This window comes from Aethalodelphis obliquidens, unplaced genomic scaffold (genome assembly GCF_003676395.1).
Source record: "Aethalodelphis obliquidens isolate GAN/ISIS:26980383/991018 unplaced genomic scaffold, ASM367639v1 scaffold19, whole genome shotgun sequence".
In the NCBI taxonomy this organism is placed as follows: domain Eukaryota; kingdom Metazoa; phylum Chordata; class Mammalia; order Artiodactyla; family Delphinidae; genus Aethalodelphis; species Aethalodelphis obliquidens.
Genome location: NW_020837963.1, coordinates 19039042 through 19055040, shown reverse-complemented (window position 1 = coordinate 19055040; position 15999 = coordinate 19039042). Strand labels below are relative to the sequence as shown.

The 15999-nt window shown below is 42.5% G+C and overlaps 1 protein-coding gene across 2 annotated transcripts in view; it reads right to left on the bottom strand.

Moving 5' to 3' along the window:
- The window catches only part of CDH7 (cadherin 7), a 190546-nt gene that overhangs the window by 114870 nt on the left and 59677 nt on the right, over window positions 1-15999 (bottom strand). Inside the window, exon 2 of one of the 2 annotated variants that reach the window (XM_027118717.1) lies at window positions 14634-14770. The exons of the other annotated variant lie outside the window; for it this stretch is intronic. The gene's annotated coding sequence lies outside the window, so the exon portion shown is untranslated. The remainder of the gene's footprint in view (window positions 1-14633; window positions 14771-15999) is intronic. 2 annotated transcript variants of the gene reach the window in all.

Sequence of the window (15999 nt, the reverse complement as noted above, 5' to 3'; positions counted from 1 at the left end):
CAGATCATAAAAAGCTAAGGATGGCGCCTGGCACAACTAAAAGCACTATATATATATATATATATATATATATATATATATATATATAATACTATATATATATATGGTGTTTTTTTTTTTTTTTTGGGGCCGCACCCCGCAGCGTGCAGCATCTTGGTTCCCCGACCAGGGCTCAAACCTGTGCCACCTTCAGTGGAAGCGCAGAGTCTTAACCACTGGACCACCAGGGAAGTCTGTGACTTTTTAAGTTTGAAACTAGTTATGTTAAAATTAAAGTTAGTCTGTGAAGTGATGTTAGTTTTCAGTTTAATGTAATCTATAGTAAAATGTTTCAAAAAATTCTTAACACTGAATGAAAACATTCTTGATAGTTCTGGTCGGTGCCAGAGAACTAGGCAGATCGTAAAACAAAGCATCTAGATGGATACAAACAATGGCAACAAAAAACTTTCTTAAAACAAGAACGCAATATTTTCTTTCCCAAAGCCATGTCCTCTGTTATTATTATAAATCAAAGATTGGTATCAGTATTGGAGAAATCTATTTGAGTTCACTCAGGATGTTCACTGATAAGAAATATAATCTGGACTGGGAATAGGGTCACCAGACCCTCCATCATTTGCTGTAATGATCTTGGATCCCTCTGGGATTTTATGTTCCACATTTGCAAAATGTGGGAGCTCAACTATCTTATAAAGTTTTTTTGTTACAGGTCTTAATTATATAGAATTGCTTTTGTTGCCTTTTCTTTTTCAGTTGTGAAAAAGTACACATTGTTAATAATTAAAGGGTAGAGAGATTAAAGAAAGCCATAGGAACGTAAAAGAAGCATTTTGTGTATTTATGAAACTTAGCATGAATTTTAATGTGAGATGCTTTAAATTACTCTTCTTGCCTCCTGATTATTTCTCTTCCATACAAGATTGTGGAGTTACGGAACTAGCTAGAACATATAAAAGAACGGAGTGATAGAAAATGCAGGGGACACAGGTTCAAGCCCTGGTCGGGGAAGATCCCACATGCCGCGGAGCAACTAAGCCCATAGGCCACAGCTACTGAGCCTGCGCTCTAGAGCCCATGAGCCACAACTACTGAGCCCACGTGCCACAACTACTGAAGCCCGTGCACCTAGAGCCCGTGCTCCGCAACAAGAGAAGCCACCGCAATGAGAAGCCCGCTCACCGCAAGGAAGAGTAGGCCCCGCTTGCCGCAACTAGAGAAAAGCCCGCGCACAGCAACAAAGACCCAACACAGCCAAAAATAAAAATAAATAAATAAATAAAAAGAAAGAACGAAAATGCCATGGGTTACTTGAGTCACTGAGATGATAATATCTGCGAAGGAAAGATGCCTGAGACTTCTGTACCTCCTTACTTAAATCAGGGCCTTCAAAAGCAGTTAGAATTAATATAAACCTTGATGAACAGGGATGTTTGCCCCATTTCTGGATCCTAGTATCTCGAACAGAAGTCGGCATTGTAATTGACATTCAGAAAATATTTACAGAATGTTTCTTTTCATTATAATCACCCTTTTTTTTAATATGAAAACTTAACCATATAATAAGTCAATATATAAACTCCTTGGTTACTCTACCATGTTTATAAGTCACAATCACTTTGAGAACAATTCCATTATATTCCTCTGCAGGATTTGAAGTATTTGCCAGGCTCTTGAGGCAAATTTCCTTTAACTTTCTTGGAGGTCTACAAGAGCGTACAAGGATACTTTAACTGGCTTTGTGTACACTGGAGGACGAAATTCTCTTTCATGAGGCAGATAAATGCCTCTAGAATACCCTTCGTGCAGTGTGCTTGTAAAATCAGAAAATCATGCGCGAACGAGTGTGGTCTGAGTAGGGAGTTTCATAAGACGCACATCAACGTTTTTGGTAGCTACGAACTCTGCCAGGAATATACACCTGATAACAGCAGGGGGAAGCTGTGTGGTCAAGGGTCAGGTGTCCCCAAATCCTTGCCTTGCTTTCCGGTCAGATCTAGTTTTCAAGGTAAAGGCCAGTACAGCAGTTCAGTACAGCAGTTCAACCCAGCTCACCCTGTCCAGGTTCGGATATCATGAAAGAAATGAAAGGCCCTGAAGCGTCATGAAAAACGTTCAGTTATTTGTGGTCATCAACAGAAATAATCAAGCCTTGAACTTGAGATTTCCTGTCACGTAACCTCACCAAATAGGCTTCCCATCTTCACACAAATGTCAACATGTCTAAAGGCACCACAATAACATTTTTGCCACATAAATGAAAAAAGCACCCAACCAATCACAACTGTTGACTTTTTTCGCAATGGGTTAAACATTGCCTCACGAATCTGTGCCCCAAAGCAGAAACCTGCACCCTTCCTCCTCAGACTTCCACACTGTTCATCTTCTCCCTTTTTTCCGCCTCCTCTCCTACCTGAGTTTCCTATATAGGCGTTAACCAGGGGAAAGTCACATCAGAAGCCAGCAGAGACCTCTGCGCCCAAGCTGTGTCACGTGCAATGTCTCCTGTGGGAAAGCTTAGGAGAGTGGCCCTCTGGAGGTCGCAATTGCTTACCTGGTCACTATTACCAGCTCAGAAAAAAAAGACAGCGCAGAAAAATAATGTGTTGGTATACAGTTAAGTAATTTCTACAGATCTGTGTCAACTTCTGGACAGTTACAAATGGGTACCATTATAACTTTGAGGACAAAAACAACAGGAATAGGTTACATCTGAGGAGAGAAGAACTAAACAGAGGCCAACCACAGATGTTTGAAAGAACACCGGTGACCGCTTCGGGTCTGGTAATTAATCTAAAATCTAAAAAAATCTGGGTTAGATTTAAAACTATTTTTTTTCCTGCTCTGATATTTTAAAGCTAAAATTTATAACTTTAAAAATTTATAACATTAGTTAGGTTTTTGTTTTTTTGCCAAACCAAAAATACATGAAAATCACCAAAAGTAATACTGTGATCAAGGCGCAAGAGGGAGGGGATATATGTATATGTGTAGCTGATTCACTTTGTTATACGGCAGAAACTAACACACCATTGTAAAGCAATTATACTCCAATAAAGACGTTAAAATACCCAGGCGATAATACTACTACATATACGTAATGGGATTGGTTGTGACAAATAAAAGAGTTAATATACATTAAAAAAAAATACTGTGATCAGCACAAAACACCTTAGTCGGAAGAATGCAAAAGGGAACCTCACAAAGGAAATCTTCAACAGATTGGAGCAAAAAGGGGAAAAAAAAGAGAGAGAGGGGTGAGCCTCAATCGAGCAGTATTTACTAAGTCAACATAATTTGTTGACCTGAAATCACTGTATCATGCTAACTTTTTGTTCCAATTATTTTTGTTCAACTAAGTGGCAAAGAATTACTTCCAAGTAGATAGTGTATTATTCACTTAACCTTACTAGCTAATACCATTTTACCCAAACAGATTCATTATTATAAAATTTTCTTGGATTTTCTGCTCCACTTAACACCTCTGGGAAGCTACTTTCAAAAATCAGATCAAGTGACCATCATGCTCTTAATCAAATGTTTGTTCAGAGTGAAAAACAGTGACTAAAAATCCCTTAATAACAATGTGTTTTTATGCATCAGCATACCAACTGGTAATCAGCAAAAGGGCCCATCTTCCAGAGACTGTTCCATCTAAATTCAAGGCAACCTGCTAAAAACATGACAAGTACCCTAAAATGTATCCTGTTCAGTCACTCACATTAATATATAACCATGACAGTAGCGTAAGCACATGCCTAATTACCAACTAAGTTATACTTGCTAAACTGCTTTTTTAAAAGGCACACAGAGCTATCTGCCTTCTAGAATTAATTTGAGCTATAAAATATGACTATCCATTATATTAAAAGGAAACATATTACTACTTTAGGTTTTGCAGCACTTAGTCAAACTGGAAGTGTTATTTGCAGTCCAATATAAATAAACAGTGGCTTACCTAAGTTAAATACCATCAATTTCTCTAAATTACAGGCAAGGAACAGATGCTCAAGCTCTGCGTGTCTGGAGTTGCATCAGACACAAGTCTTCTGAAACCATTTTGAAATATACTTAACTGCATACCATGCTAACACGTAGTATATTACCTACTGGTAATCTAAAGACCATTCGAAGACATCCTACCTCTCGGTTAAAAACGGGTCTAGTTCACAATTATGTGGAACACAACAGTCTCAAAATAAATTCGGTAATTTGCACCTGCTATGAAAACAATTGTAAGAATGACATTTGAGGACTGCCAGTGAAACACTCCATGAGAATCAGAAAAATCCACAAAAGATAACTGCCATACATCTCTAGAACATAACTGTTATTCCCCTAGACGTTTTGCTCGCTGGTCTATAAAACATAGTAGTACAAGAAATCGCAGTGGTTAACAATAACAAAATGGAAAACAAAATCTTGCTGTGGGCCTGCTGGGAGGAAACCGTCATTTCCAAGTCTGCCTTAAAGTTGAACTACATTTTGACAAGCAACATATTTTTAAGGAATCCTTACGAAGAGTGAACAACATTCATGTTTAAAAGTGGAAATGATACCACTTCACAGCAGTGGTCAGAGGGCACTATGACGACATCACACGGCTTTTAGAACAACCTTCTACAAACTAGTTCTTTTGTATAGTCTGGCAAAAGCAGTCTGTTCTTTTGGGGATACTCCTTGGGTATTTAATGGCATTATTTAAATTCAACAGCGAGGCTGCCTCCTGATTTAATGTCTTCATTAAAGACCTTCATTTGCCCTTACCTTCCCCAGGACAGCAGCTACCTGTCACCACCGAGGTCCTCACTGTGATTTATCTCTATACACAAAGTTAGAGTAGTCTGCTCTGTAAAAAGGATAATACTTGTTCATTGTTATTTTTACTTATTTTTAAAGCAGACCCACTTAACACATTTTGGGGAATGCAAAGGGGGAAAATGATCTGTTCTAATCTCCCATTCATGAATGAGCAGATGCCATGAGGTTACAACAGAGAGAAAGGAATCCAGGATAAGGAGCATTTCAAGAGCTATGGCCACACTTTAGTTGCAACTGTCACACACAAACAGAGAGCTTCTAGAGATGATGTCTACGGGATAGAGAGAGAGCACAGTCACTTTAGTGCTGAAGAAAAGTAATCGCTTGGTTCTTCTGAGTGTTTATGTTGCGGGCAGGGGGCAGATAGAAAGAAGCCCCCAAACCCACTGCTACTGACGTTTGAAGATTCCTCAAGGACCACAAAACTGGAATGGGCATTAGAAAAACCTAAGGCAGTCTTTTCTTTCTTGACTAACAAAACCAAAGTCTGCAGAATCCTACTGAAATGCCCAAGGTCACACACCTAGTTACTGATAGGACTGGGCATGACTAGGATTGCAAAGATCATTTAAGGTGTTTGTTAAATATTTCTCATTCTGATAATGACGATCTTTCTAATTTATTACCTTTAGAATTTATCGTCTTCTCCAAAAGCCAAGAAAGGTAGATTTGATCTTCCTCAAATTTCTGAAATAACCATGAGTTTGAACTTTCAAAGCAGGAGACCATCAGGTTCCGTCCAAAAGGGTCAGGACAGAGTAAGCATAAGAGGGGGAAAGGAATCTCTTGCTCAGGATTGTATGTTTATATGTTACAAAAAATGGAGAGTGAGCTGTACCCAACTTTAAACGTGACTTTTCCCTTCTAAACAACTCTGGCGATCAATAATCATAATAATAACTTCCTACTACTCTGTAACACTATGGGAGTTAAGTACCTCCAGTGAAATTTGAATAATAGTCCATTGACTGTTTTAGAAACAGGGTACCAACTCAGGAAAATATCTTAGGATATAAGAATGCATATTGTACGGTAATCTAGTTGTTGCTATAAATCCTATATTTTGAGATGCTTCTCTGTTCCTAATGTACCCATTAGAATCATTCTAGATTTAATATTGCCATCTGCAGCTTTTACTACAGAAATATACTATCATTTGTTCCATCTCTAAACCATTTAAAAAGTTTAGCATTAACTTCGATAATTTTAATGCTGATGAAACAGCCCTCTTCTTTTGTACTTAAAAGGTATAATTCTTTACATTTTAGTTAGTGAGGCTGGGGACCCTCTGTGATATGTGACTTTTCACATAAAGAAACTGTGATCAAACCCATTAGCTCCCTGGGCCAGATAACATTACAGCCACAGACCACAACCTCCCGCGGTTAACTGGCCTGAATACTCAGGCAGGGGTCCTGGAAATGAATCCCATAGCCCCATAGTTTGCATCTGCTTATGAGACAGGGAATTAAAACTTCTCTAAGTGGATTACAGAATCATTTTCAACTAGCACAAATAACCTCTGCCCTGGGTGAAAGGAATGAAAAAGAAAGAGGAACAATAGTTTACAATTAACTAGAAGAAGCCTATGTAAATTAAAAGGAAAGTGACAAAGCACAGTCCTTCTGAGCTATTTATAGAATATCTAAATGGTAAAATTATATTTAAAGGGCTTGTTTCTTCATACTTTTACAACGTATCTCAGCAGGATCAATCTTCACTCTTAATTTACCCTTGCATTTACACTGAGCCAGGTAAGATTTACATGACTTCAATAAAAGGCATCGCGTTTCAGTAAACATTTAGTAAAACAGCCAAAAAGAAATTCTACCAGAATGAAAATCTAGAGTATCATCTGAAATGAATGTAAGGACACGCATGTCTGCATATTCGTTTGCACCGATAATTTTATCAGTGAGGAGTCTTGCAGAACAAGGGGAAATGTTTGCAGGGTATCTTTCTGCAGAACCAGCAGATTCCCAGAGGAGGCACTCAAGTGCTGCCGGTTACAGCTAGATCTGCTCTGCTTGTCAGAGGCTGAGGAGATGGTCACACACAGGATGCTGATCACACGCCTTCCTTGTCCTCAGCTCCCCTTTATCACCCAATTTAGAAGCAAGTGAGTCCTTCCTGCTAAGGAGAGAAGCTCCCATCACTATCCCTTTGCAATTAACAAAGGTGCCTTAGTTATTTTAGAAGTTTCTGATACCACCAATTTAAGAGAAGGCTTTAAAGCCTCCCAATCAAGTAACAAACCTTTTTGCATGTGAGAGAGAACCATGATGTGATACGAACTACTAAGGCAATAAATGCAAAACCTTATAAAATCGAAGGAGGGAATCACTGAGGCATAAAAATTCACACACTGAGCAATTTATGGCAGTGAATTTATGGCAGTGAATCTTTACAAAAGATTCTAAAAGATCTGACAAAGCATTGGGCTTGGCACAAAATTCACTTCCTCACATCAGTATACATTCTGAGAAGTTTCTATCAGCTTTGCCCTAAACAAAACAAAACAAAACTAAACTAAAATGCTGAATGATAGGGAGACCAATAATGAAATCACGCCTTAGGAGACACAGTGGGTGGATTTTTAGATCTAGGAAGGCTGAACAGTGGCCGGCTCAGGATGCTCTCCATCCTCTCGCCTTCACTGGATACTGAAAACTAGAGTCAATTCAAGGGTAAACTGCAGTAATGTAGATGCTTTACAATTACCCTTTTATAAGAAAGGGAAAAGCTCTGTGCTATTAAATCAGTAAAAGTGGACTTAAGAAGACTTGTGAGCCTGTCAGCTGATTGGTAACACAACTCTAATGACCTACTGCAGCCCTTAATCACAATATCTCACGTTGTAAGTGCACAAATGCCCTTTTATTAAGGCTGCAAACCTTAAGGACTTTTAGCAGGTTGATGGTCTGCTCTGATGATGATTTTTCTTTCCACAGACAGGCTTTCACAGCTAGCTTTACCAGATAAGACTATTAAGGCTGGTTGCTACCTAATTGCTTCTGCCACTCTACTCCACATTAAACACTGATATAAGCCAGACTTCCACAAAGTTGCCAGTTTGACTACCTGCCTCAATTCTTTAGCATTTTAATTCATACTGTCCCAAATAGCCCCAAAATGAAGAAAATGATTCTTAATATATTGCCTTTTACATATAGTAACAAGAAAACAGCTTCTGTAAACAAAATCTAACCAGTTCTTCTGGAAAGAAGTAAATTTGGTGAGTTACTGAAAGGTTTCCAATGCAATTACTTTCTTCCTCAGTTCTTCACTACCAACTTGTCTTTATAAAGACACACTTAAAACTATTTAGATGTCGCTGGCAGTGTATCAACGCAAACTTTCCTTTTAAAAAAAATGGCTACTACTGCCCCTACACTCTTAAAATACACATTTTTGTGCTGTTAACCTGATTTTTTTAAATGCATACTTGTCACATAGCTCAAGCCATATGTTCACATGTTACTTACACTTTCTTCTATTTTTTCCCAAAAAGTTTTATCTACTTTTGTGTGAAAACTAATCTGAGTACCTGCCTGATTACAGGAATTATGAAGGCGAGTCTTAAAGATGTTTCACTTAAAAAGTGATCCAATAAAGAGAAGATATTTCTTGCAAGGTAAAAGGCGTTTTAAGTATATTCGTGGTTCAATTTTCAGATCTCCAAAGCCTTGAGACACCCAATCCTTGATGGTTTCTTCACAGGTTCCCATCTTCCCACTGCTGGGTGAATTCAGTGCCAATCTCTACTCACCTGAACTGTATCTAAGAAATCCGTAAGATTAACGATCTAAAACGTGAAGCCAATAAAGACAATAGGTTCTTCCTCGTGCATCCACGCTGGGAGGCCGAATACCCGCAACCAGCCGTGGACCAGGTGTGCCCACGAAGAAGTCCACCAAGCATTCAGAGAAGCAGGGCGCCCTTTGAACGACGCACGCCTTGGGTACAGCCGGGCGGAGGGGAGGCAGGATGCCTAGTAGAGGCCAGCCCTGCGGATGCCCGGCAGCAGCAGAATACTAATTACAGGAAAAAGCAAAGCACCCTTAGATGAGCTCCACCTTTCCGAAAGGTACACGGAGTCTACGCAGATGGTCAGCTGGACTCCCGCACGCTCAGGCACACACCCCTTTGCAGTCTCAGACCGCGGCAGAAGCTGGACGCCCCGCCAGCGCGGAGTTTTGCCCCTATCCATCCCAGGTCAAAGCAGGGTCCCTCGTGCTCCTCTTTGAGGAGAGCGGACCAGATTGCGTGCACCGCTTCACCTGGAGAACGCTGCGATCTGCTCTCTCCCTCAACTCGCCAACTCGCGTTGCACCTGGTGTCCATCAGCACCGGCTTTCCGGGCCCCGCGCCCTAGGCACCCCCAGCCCGCCCTGCCCGGCGGAGCCGCAGCTCAGGGCCACCGAGCAGTAACTTGGGGACGCCAGGGAAACTCCACACGGATCCCCACGCCCGCCTCCCGCCCGCCGAAGAGTCCCGCTTCCCCAGGCGCACGGCGAGGGCGCGCTTCTGCCCGGCGGCGCCTTCCCCGAACCCCCAACTTACCTGGGGGCTCGCTGCCCTCTCCGCGGCGTCCGGCGCCAGCCACCCGGGCGTTGGCATCCGAAAGGAGGCGCGCTCAGCAGCCGGGCGCCCGCGGGTGCCTCGGGACCCAGTGCGCGCAGCTGGGCGCACGGGGCGGACCCGCGGCGCCCGCTCGGCACCCGCTGCGGCGGCCCGGTTCGGGCGCCTGTTCCAATCACAGCCCTCCGCGCGGGGCGCGGGGCGCAGGATGCGGGGTCCCTGTCCGGGCCCCGGGAGGCTCAGACGCCAGGTCCGGAGCGAGCGGGCGCGCGCGTCCGGAGAGAGGGCGAGAGGGCGAGTGGGCGGGCGCAGGAGAGATGGAGAGGGCGCGCCGGGGCCGGGCCAGGTGGGCGGGAGCGGAGGAGGAGCGGGTGGTCGGCGGCGGGCGCCTGCAGACAGCGCCGTGCGTGGCAGGACCCGCGAGCTGCTGAGACTCCAGCACCTCCCGGAGCCCGAGTGAGGGCTCTCTGCAAGGAAGCCGCTCCGCCGCCGCGCGCGCACTCTCGCGTGCGCACCCCCGCGCTTCACTCCTCCGCCGCCCTCCTGACAGCTCGGTGCAGACCGAGTCCTTCGCAGGAAAATCCAGAGGATCGGTGAAAGTAGGAGGGGCAGCAGCCCATCCATCTCTCGGCGAGGTATTTGCATCGGCAGCGCGGAGCTGGAGGCGAGTTTTGGGAATTTTTTCCAGCGACCTCCCCTCCCCCCCCGAACCTGTCGCGGAAGCCGTGATCAATTGAGCTCCTGAGGCATGAAGGCAAAGTCATAAAACTAATCAGAACTTACAGTTTTCTTGCGTGATAGTTTTGCCCTTTCAATCTCCTCGGACTGCTCTAGTTCTACTTTCTCTACTTGCAGACAATTTCCTCCCCTGCTGGGCTCTCTAATGCAAAACTTCCGAGGCGTGTGATTTACGCGCAGGGTGGGAGAGAGGACCCTTGCGAGGTGGGGAAGGGGCTCTGGTCTTTTTTTTAGGACGCGCCACAGCCAGTAGAGTTGAGCACGCTTCGTTTTCCTTTGCTCTGGTGCTTGATTCAGGCTGATGACGAGATGGATGTTCTGTCGTAGGGGTTAGGAAGATTGAATAGATCATTTCCAAGCGCATTCGTTTTCATTTTTCTCATTCTGTCAATGGAACTTGCCCTGCGTCTCTCATCCATCCTTAACAGTGATTCTCCAGATACCGGTCATGTGGGCACAGGCTCGTCCGTGTAAGCACCTCTGCTTTCTTGCTCACTCGGGCACACTTGCCCTCCCCCCAATCCAGCTCCTCCTGTCCATTTGGCTTGCATTTTCCCTCTCCTCTAGTTAGTATTTAAAATTGAATTCTATGCTAATAATTCTAACAGCAAACCTTTTTAAAGCTTCTATTCCTTTCCAGATACCACGCATGCTATGCTATTTACTTACAGTTGCTTCATTTTAAAAGTTATATCTCCAGCCCTAAACCTCTCCAGCTCCAGGTCTGCTTGGATGGCCATTTCACAGTCCATTTCCATTCAACTGTCAGCCATCACCCAAACTCGGTACGTTTAGAACAGACCTCTATCTCCGCATAGGTACCACCTTGGATTTCCCAGTATGTATTTCTCTTTCAGCACCATCATCATTCTCCAGGTAGCAAGACATTAAACCTTGGCTTCATCTTTGAGGACTTTGACAGGATTTTCTCTGTGAAAATCCTCAATTATTCCAGCTAATATTACACAATCTAGAACTTTACATTTTTCTGGTGGCCTTACATACATCTGTCTTCCTTCATCTAATGAATTTGCTTCTGGGATGGGACCTATCCTTATAATTGTTCTGGACCAAACGCTTCAGGAAGGCAAAGATTGATATTCAGTATGATTAACACACAGCACGTGTTCAACCCTTAGCAAATATTCGTTGAATACAGAAGTGAATGTTTGTATCCCATCCAGCATTAACACAAATCTGAGCCCACCGACCTGTTTGTAACCAGTTCATTGACTGCCCGGATCTTTCATCTGTAAGAGATGGTGTGTGATCAGGAATCAGGTACTGTACCATATTTATTTATTATCTTGTTCTAATCAATGGCCACCACATAAGAAAGGGAAAAAATTGGAGACCTTTTTTTAAAACGATATTTTGGTCATACTGTTTCTAAAATTGTCCTCAATTGTTTATCTTCTTGTGCCTCTGCATAAATATTGATCACCAGTTTGGGCTTCCGTCCTGAACCAGATGTTTCCATGCTACTTGCCTTCCTTTTTAAAAAATATCCTTAAACTATAACCTTGACACAGATTCTAGAAGGGGTGAGTTAACCAGAATACTAGTTCTGGTCGGTTCATCACAGCGGAAGGTCGAGGTTCTTCTCCACCTAGAGAGTACAGTGTAGAAGGCAAGGGTAAGAACAGTGGATGCTTCACACAGTAACTGAGGGACACCCTTTCGTTTGGGGAGGTCAGGGATGGTCTCTCTCTGAGGAAATGGCACTTAAGCTGAGACATGTTGATGAGAATGAGTTGGACTTGAGAAGCTCTGAAGGAAAATGGCCTGGACAGAATAAACAAGGACAAATGTTTGCAAAGGAAAGAGTTGGGTATATTTGAGAAACAGAGAACACAGCACAAGGGGGAGAATCAAGAGGGCTTATGTTGGAGTGGTGGGCAAGGGACAAGTCTCGTAGGGCCTTCTAGGTCCCTGGATGGTGTTTGTATTTTATTTTTAGGAGGAAGCTCTACATTAGGAATGACAAATAAAGGAATTGCTCCTCAAGTTTACACCGTGGTCAAGTTCAAGGACAAGACATGTTTTTTTCTATCCTTTCTCCTCTTGCATCCTTTTTTTTTTTTTTTTTTTGCGGTACACGGGCCTCTCACTGTTGTGGCCTCTCCCATTGAGGAGCACAGGCTCCGGACACGCAGGCTCAGCGGCCATGGCTCACGGGCCCAGCTGCTCCGCGGCATGTGGGATCTTCCCGGACCGGGGCACGAACCCGTGTCCCCTGCATCGGCAGGCGGACTCCCAACCACTGTGCCACCAGGGAAGCCCTCTTGCATCCTTTTCCTACAACTTTTGGTTGATTAGAGAACCTTGTTTTCTTAGAAACACAAATAAAAAGTCACTGTACTAGATAAATCCCAAGATGCTACTGAATGTTTAAGATTCCATGAAATACAAATGTAAGTCATGGACTTCCCTGCTGGTGCAGTGGTTAAGAATCTACCTGCCAATACATGGGTTCGGGCCCTGGTCCAGGAAGATCTCACATGCAGTGGAGCAACTAAGCCCGTGCGCCACAACTACTGAGCCTGCGCTCTAGAGCCCGCCAGCCACAACTACTGAGCCCACGTGCCACAACTACTGAAGCCCGTGCACCTAGGGCCTGTGCTCCACAACAAGAGAAGCCACTGCAGTGAGAAGCCCGCGCACCACAACTAGAGAAAGCCACACGCAGCAATGAAGACCCAATGCAGCCAAAAATTAATTAATTAACTAATTAATTAAATAAATTAAAAAACAAATGTAAATCATAACTGCATATGCTTGTGAAATTTCATGTTGCCATATAATTTTCAACTTTATGTTTTACTATTTCTATTCTTATATATAACAATCTTTTACAAATCCTCTCAGTTGAAGGTTTCATTTCTTCACTGTCACTTAATTCTGTACACAAATTTGGTAAATGTCCCCCTTTCTTTCCTACTTAAAAAAATCCTCTCAATTTATTTTCATTCTCGATGAAATTAATAAAATCACCTGTACCAGACCTGAATTTTGGAGAAGGAGGAATTAAAAAAGGTAAGAGAACTTTGCCATGATTTCTGTTGGTGTGGAAAAGTATTTCTCTACATGTTTTATCTCCCAAAGCAGATTTGGTGCAAGTACAAGGTTTCTGATGAGATTGCTGATTCAATTATATTCATATTCATTCCATCCTGATCTTACTCTAAAACCAGAGATGTGGCTTGAGTATCTGGCAACTGAGGGCAGAAAAAAGCTAATCACTGAGATCTGAGTGCTTCTAGCAATTCTGGGGAGCCCTGGGTAGGAAAACATAGATGTGGCAGAAGGTAACAAGCAGTTACATAAGGCAAGCTCTCAAAAAGTCGGATCATTTATAGTTTCCTGTAACAGTCTCTCCCAATGTAAACGTGTGGATAATAATAAAAATGTATCTTCATTATGTAATGCTTAGAATTTTCCTGAGTATGTCTATATTCTTCAATCTATTTCATCTAATTAAGTATACTTCCATTTTGTAGAAAAGAAAGGACTTCGTAGGAGAGATTTCTAGCTCTCTACAGTCATTTACTAACTTGGTAAATATGAACCCATACTGTGTGATCCTTAGTCTAGGGTTTGAGAACACAAAGATGAAGATGTAGTTCTTATCTTCAGGAACCTTCCAACCTATTGCAAAAATAAGAAGGTGCATACATCTCCATGCACCGCCATGAGCACTGTGATCAGGTAGACACAGAATATCAGGTGTAGAAGCATGTAACGTGACAAAAAGTATCGAATGGGAAGAGAAGATGTTTGGATTGTACCGTGAGAGCAATGCGAGAGCATGAGGAGTTTTACGAAGGGAAATTATGATGATGACTGTATGAGAAAGCAACACCCTGGCTGCCTTGCGCACTGAAGGTGAGGAAGTGTTTAGGAAATTACTGGAGAAATCCAGGTGAGAAAAATATTGGCCTGGACTCTAGTTGTGGCACTAGTGTGTGAAAATCCCTTGCATGTAATCAGAAAATAGAAATAGATTTGAAGATTTCTTGAATGCAGTTAATAACAGAGCATAAATGATCACTGAGAGAAGAAAGATGTGTGCCTAGGATTAGCATCGTGAAATCACCCCTCCCCCGCCCCTTGACCGCATCTCACTGGTGACCGTGCCCCTCGCAGTTGCTAGACTGAACAAATCCAAAGTCTGAGATGATACAATTTTACTTTTTAAGGTGCTCTCAAGGGCTGCTTGTTCATTATCCAAGCAGTCAGTCTGTCCAAAAATGAATACTTCCTTGGAGAGTACACTGCTTAGTTAAAGGGCCCTGAATATATTCACAGAGCAAGGTCAGCACGCAGTAAGTTAGAAAATGCAAGGTTGTCTATTGAGGAGGGCAACAGAGCCACAGTAAGAACACAGGACTAAGGTCTCATTTAAATCAATAAAAGTGCCAAGCATGGAAAACCTTGAAAGCATAAGTAAAATGAGAAAGAAAAAAAACCTCAGAAGTCCTTTGCGAACTCACATATCATAAGGTAAATGCGTCCCAGTGGGTGGTACTCAGATTTTTGAGGTGATACAATGATGCTCATGGACCAGTACTGAGGTTTCCATTCACTTCAAATACACAGTACAGAGAACTTCCACAGCGAAGAATAAGATCTATTGGTTAAACAGAAAAACAACTTTAGACATTTTAAATCTGCCTACCTGTATATCTTATGCTTTAGATTATAGGTAGCACACTCCTTACCCCAACTATTTAGAAAAAAACCCACAGAAAGAAAATGGGAACAAAATGACCCATGGAGGGGTCAGAAAGCAAGGGTGAAGGATTCATTTTTCCCCTGTTCTAAGCAAAGGAAGTTGCCCAGACTATCTTTCCAGAATCCTCCAGATACTCAAAGCTTCTTCATGGGGCTTCAGAATATCTGAGATATTGTGGGTCATTGGTTACCATTTTAAAGAAGTAGAGCTTCCTGCTGCTACATGTCAAATTTCTCAACATTTTCTTTCTGACGAACAAACACAAACAGATAAACATCTGACTTGGATTTGGTATTAAACGCCAAAGCAAGGGAACACTTAATTATTTAAATAGCGTACGATACCACTGATGTGCAATTGTATCTCTGGAATTACAATAGTTGGAACACAAATTACTTTTTAAAAAGCGGCTCAAATCAAAATTGTCAGAAATAATATAGCTAGGCCTGTGCTGTCTCTTGAATTATAGTTGTTCCATAAAAGCCTTCTAAAACCATCGAAGAGAAAAGCGCTAATGCAAATTCCTGCTAAACATTGCTCTGTCACTCTGTAATAAACCAGAGAATCTTCTGGAAAAAAAAGTGGATTTTCACAATAAACTCATTTCAGAAATATTTATTGAGTGTGTGCTGTCTGCTGGGTTTGATGCCACAAATTGCAGGAACTAAAAAGGAAAGTAATGCCAAGGCCCCACGGAATATTCCAGGCACATACAGAACTATAAAAAGGGGAGAGATGAGGCTAAACTCAGTAAGAAAACCATAAGCATCGAGGTATGGGATTTGAAGAAGGAAGACACTTGTTACTGGAGGGTCTTAAAAGCATAAGCCAATATGACCTTTCACCTGGGTCTTGGACAGGACTAGGAGATAGACAGTAGGAGACGGCAGAATATCAGGAGAATATTCAGAGAACCTCAAACAGTCTCCAAGGAGCAAAGGGATTTAATAGGGGAATGTTTTTGTTGTTTACATAGAACGGGATTCTTATACAGAATCCTCTGCTCACCTAGACAGAAAGAGGGCTCCCTAAGCATGCGTTCTCTTGTTCAGCTTGTGCCGGGACACTTTCTCTGCCTGTGCACTAACCTGATTGTTCCCTGCATGCAGACTCAGAGAGCTGGC